Genomic DNA, 5,719 nt, shown 5'->3' with positions numbered 1-5,719 from the left:
ATCTTATCTTATCTTATCTTCACCTCACCTCATCTTATCATTTTGTCATTTCCATTTTGATAGAAAGCAAATGTTGCATATATTATGGATAATATTTATAGGTTGTTTACATTTCTATAACGAAACGAAATGCAAGAAAACGAAAACAAAAACAAAGCACAGAAATACAACTCGATTATGAGCACATGATGTCTGGATCATTCGTGTGCAAGATGTCGACTGAGTCGGATGATGAGCTGATTTTGGGACAGGAAACTACCAAAAACATGGATATTCCTTCAACCTATTCCGATATTAGTGGTGATGAAGACTCCGTTGAAAATACCCGTTCGTGTCAACTGCCATGGATATCGAAAACACCACCAAATACGGTCATGTCTTGAATAACACAAATACTTCAAATTAACATCCAATTTTTTATTTTGCTGCTTGTCGTAACTACAAACGGACATTAGAAGGTCAGCGCCGTCGTTAACAGGTTTTGGGCCAGTGCAACAGCAACCAGTACAGGTGTGAGTGAGAAGACTGATATCGCAGCCCCGAGCGAGATCAGGTACACGAGTGACGTTCTACATCACTCAGCTGTGCCAGGCGGAATCATTTCGGCATCAAATTGCACTTTCAATGTCTTGATTAAACTCATTTGTACGGAAGGATTTAGTGAATATTTCTCGAGGCTATTTAGCTAGTTTCTAGATGTTTTGACTGTCACATGTATATTTTGGCTGCAAGAACTTGTGCACGATATTATATACTGAAACCAGAATAAATCTGTGTATTAGGGTCAATAAAAATAATTTCAGGTGTATTGGGGAAACCTCAATTGACAAGTTCTGAAATGTGGATGAGCATTGACATGATGCCTGAGAAGATTTGAAGGTGGAGTAGTAGTGAATATGTGATGAAATATGTGCTAAGGGTTCAGTCAATGAAACTATGTCCTATCAATTCTGACAGTATAGAAATGTGTAATACAGCCAATAAACAACGATTAGGACCAAAGTGGGTGAGTGAGTGAGTGAGTGAGTGAGTGAGTGAGTGAGTGAGAGTACCACAGTACTAGTCTGGTACTGACTGCGACGATTAGTACTTGGACTGTCTCAATGTATCTATAAGGAAATCCAAGTTGATAATACTGTAAGTACACACCTCTGATGCTGTGTCTGTTACGCGAGGAACTTCAGAGTACCGACCATACAGAACTATCCGTTTTATAGACTCAAAAGGGCCTTGTGGGATTGCTACATGCCAAGGAGACCCTGTAATACTAGTAAACCCGGATGGACGTGTGCTTTACAAATAGTGTCTATCATTCAATGTTGGTTTAGGCAGAGACTTAATGGATATTGTTGTCGTGCTCGGTAACTTGTTCATCGCCCGTCATCGTACTGGACGGCGTTGATGAACGCTTACAATATGCATCATGGTGTTGTCAAAACTCGACTGAAAACAGGCCGCCATCACACAGCTGGAAATTATGCTGAATATGGCGATAAAGTACAAACCAAACAGTGCTGAGAACGGTGAAGAATTGTTTTTGAGGAGAAGTGAGGAATCTGACATGCACATAACCATCCCTTTTAGTTTTGTTTGATAATTCTGACCCATGCGGGACACGCTACTTCCTCCCAAAGTGTATATACACGACAAAGTAAATTGATTATTGGTCTTATGGTGTGAGTCTTGTGTCCAGTACCGAATGATAATAATTATTATAAGCCTACCAGAGGGCTTGCAGCAGTTATACACAGTTTATGGTGTATTCAAATATCATGATAAGCCAGACAACAGTTTGGCTCTCGCGGTTCAGTGAACATCTGATACTTGTTGAGACGCACCTGTCAAAGATATGTCTACAGATTGCATCCACAGTTGTATACCGGTATACGTCGACGTTATAAGACTGGACATTTTGAAACGCGTGACCTGATAGTGAAAGCCTTCGGGCTACCGGTAATCAAGAAATACATGCAGGTGAATAATTTTGTTTAAATCTAGTAACCACTCCAAAATGTATCATCTCTTTCCAAATGACCACTGTCTGATGTATCGCTTGTTCTTTTCAGCCTCTAAACGATCGGCGATTAACTGTGAGAAACGTGGTGCAGAGTTGGAAGTCAGCATCCATACTGTGTCCACCAAAGAGATCAGGTTCCAAACACTTACTTACAATTTACAAAGGAATGTTCGCTTGAATTATGTGGATGTAATAACAGCGAAACACCTGACAAATGGCTACTTTCCTTCCTGAGAAAAAGCCAGCTGCTGCTGTGTTAGGTTTAACATTTGGATTATCGTTGGCGTCCTTTTGTTTTGTGTTCTTTAAAATGGAACATTCCGACTTCCATTTCGTCTCATCTATTGTGAACACGGTAAATTCACAAGCTGTTCATGCAAGAGAGATGCAGAATCTATCAAAGGACCTCCATGAAGAATTTCCGAAGTCGTTGGGACAATACTTGTCTGGAAATATCAAATTTGAGGACCTACATCTCCATAAAGGTTAGTTTCGATTGGATATTATACTCTGCCATCCTATTCAGTGAGAAGGTTTGTTTTAACACCACTGTGAACAGTGTTTCAGGCACGTCAAAGGGTGTCATTTCTAAGCATGGAATGAAACCCTGAAAAAACGTAGGTTAAATAAATATGTTTCTGTCTGTTTGAAATTCATGAAGACTGCGATAGAGCAATGATCTGATTCGAGGTAACGATCAGCGGATTCTATACGTCAAAAGGATGCAACTTTGTACAGTGAACAGTTATAGCCATCTTTTTGTGTTTCACTTTACGTGTGTGATTCTCGGGTGAGTGAGTGATATAATTAAACTATATATGGAAAATGTATTTCAGCTACATCATGGCGTGTACACTTTATGTGACAGAACATCCAGCAGTATTGCAGGTCATGGGCGTGTAGTGCAGCAAACAGTTTCGTATGGCATTGAGCAATATTTGCGTACGCCACGGCGGAGAGTATTGGAGTCATGACCAGTCAACCTTGTTTTGGAAATAGTGAGTGAGTGAGTATGGTTTTACGCCGCTTTTAGAAACATTCGAGCAATATCACGGCGGAGGACACCAGGAATGGGCTTCACACATTGTACCCACGTGGGGAATTGAACCCAGGTCGTTTTAGAAACATGACAAGGTTTCATGCAATCGGCATAATTATGGCAACAGATAATAAGCAGTCACAGCGTCTGGTTGCCCGATACAAGGAAGACACATCTAGGGGCACTTTCGGGTTACTTTTACCCGGTATCCCACCCGGGGCACGAAGCAGTTAGCATAAAGGCGGGTTCCACAAGTAACCCAGGGACGAGCTGACTAACATACCTAGAAACATAATCGGGATGTCAATATTCATCTGTAAATGTAAGTAAATCAGGTGCATTCAAACTACGTTTATCACTCACTCACTCACTCGAACTACCAACTACTCACCCAACCACTCAACCACTCACTCAACCACTCACTCAACCACTGATGGTTTCTGCTTTGTTGGAACAGATAACGATGCCATATCCAAGGCTCTATATCAAAAAGGAGCGAGTACTCTGTTGGATTATGACGTCACCAAAGAACCTGGATGTTAAAGCACGTGTAGTTCGTGACACGTGGGCTAGGCGCTGCAACAAAGTCCTCTTCATGAGCTCTGTGACAGATCCAGAGTTCCCTACAATCGGATTAAACGTGTCGGAAGGCCGGAAGCATCTGGCAGCCAAAACAATGCAGGCTTTCCGCTACATCTACGAAAACCACTTTGATGATGCTGACTGGTTCATGAAAGCTGACGATGACACATATGTTATTTTAGAAAATCTCCGATACTTTCTGACGTCCCAAAACAAATCCGAACCTGTATTTTTGGGGCATTATTTAAAACGAAAACAAGGGTTCAACAGTGGCGGAGGAGGGTATGTGTTAAGTAAGGAGGCGTTGAGAAGATATGGGGAGAAGGGACACGATCCCAAACTGTGCAGGTCTGATGGTGGTGCAGAAGATGTAGCGTTCGGCAGATGTATGGAGAACCTGGGGGTGAGGACAGTCAACACAACAGACGCCCTCGGGAGGAGCAGATTCCATTGTTTTCGGCCTGAAACGCATTTGGCGGGTAAATACCCCAAATGGTTTTACAAGTTCGATGCAAATGGTGCTGCTAAGAAGGTAAGCCAAACCCAAATTATGTTGATCTGGAGGAAATCTGTATTTACCTCATCAAAATCAGAAAACCTACTTTGGTAAACCCTTTTGGGCGGTTGGTCAGGTGAATCATCCAGTCAGCATCGGTTGTGGAAGCCTGTATGATCCAGCGGCTCAAACACATCAATTATGCCTGAGGTATTAAATAAGCCAGTTCTGTACAGCTCAGCAAGGAAGGAAAGTAAAGGGCCATGCTCAGAGACAAAGCCTGGACTGTTGGTTACACAAATACCAAATATTTTCTCACTGATTTCTATAGAAACTAAATATTGTTTTATAAAAATTAACTAAGTCATTGACAGCTATTACATGTGCATGTGTGCATAGTCTGGTCTTGAGAAATGAGCAAAATGACCGCTACAGCCACCTGAACAGACCCACCGCTAAGTGTCAGTCACTTTTAAATATCTGCATAAATCATCCTAAAAATATAAAGAATATGGTCAGTTTTGATTAATGGATGGGTGTATATTCATAATAGCAACATATCTTACACAAAATCATCCAATTAAATGATTCAGTCAGACAGATGATTCATTCTGCACTGGGGGCTAAACTACGGATTCCGAATTCTTGTAATGTAGCCTGTAGAGAAATTTGGAAATGTACTTAAAAAGTAAGTACTGTATATATATACATTGTTTCTCCAAAATAGAATAAATTTAGATTTTTAGGTATAAAATGAAAGTCAACATGTAGGTATGCATTAGCTTAATGAAAGATCTCACAAATACGAATATATTTCAGGGTATAGACAGCGTCTCGGACTACGCCATATCATTCCACTACGTGCCCCCACAGAATATGTACGATCTGGAGTTTTACATCTACCACTTACGACCGTATGGCATTGTGTCCGGCACTCAGGAGCTTAACAGAAAAGAGAAGGTGAAACCCGGAACTCGGGAGATGGATACATGAGTGAAGTGACACAGAGGACGTCATTCGACTGGAATGTTGCATCGATTATTTGGTGTTCTTCGTATGTCCCCAAATGCATTGAACAATATTAAGACTATTGATGATATATATGGATGTTATGATGACATAACACATCGATATAAAGCCACTATGGAACTATTTTCTGTCATTGGGAAGACTCGTGTTCCATATGTTATATGTGCCACGCATGTCAGAACAAAGAGCATCAAAGGGCTCCTTATAATGTTTGCTACTTGTTGCAAGGAATTGCGTCTCTGTATGCGGGTAACCAACACTGTTTGACAGCTGTAACTTCTTCTATCGTGCTTCAATTAAACACCTCAATTGTTCACATTGCGATATCGATCTTCGCAAGACGGATTTTAGTTATTGTTGGACAGTTCGGGATTTCCATCCACATCACTTTAAAGAAGGATACGAATACACGGATGAACAAATTAGTTATAACAACAGGAATGACGTTTCATTGTAGGTTCTTATGCCGATATTAACACACATCGAACACTCGCTCCTATTGTAATAAAGAGGTTGTGATTCCTATGAATCCCTATATTATTATCCTTCCTGAGTA

General features: G+C 40.8%; 1 pseudogene; it reads left to right on the top strand.

Moving 5' to 3' along the window:
- Window positions 1-212: 212 nt before the first annotated feature.
- On the top strand, window positions 213-5,144 carry LOC124252686 (annotated as a pseudogene).
- The last annotated feature ends 575 nt before the right edge of the window (window positions 5,145-5,719 follow it).

Source organism: Haliotis rubra, unplaced genomic scaffold, assembly GCF_003918875.1.
Source record: "Haliotis rubra isolate DU_JTF1 unplaced genomic scaffold, ASM391887v1 Scf1139, whole genome shotgun sequence".
In the NCBI taxonomy this organism is placed as follows: domain Eukaryota; kingdom Metazoa; phylum Mollusca; class Gastropoda; order Lepetellida; family Haliotidae; genus Haliotis; species Haliotis rubra.
The sequence above is the reverse complement of the archived record's forward strand: the minus strand, read 5'-3'. Positions and strand labels throughout refer to the sequence as shown.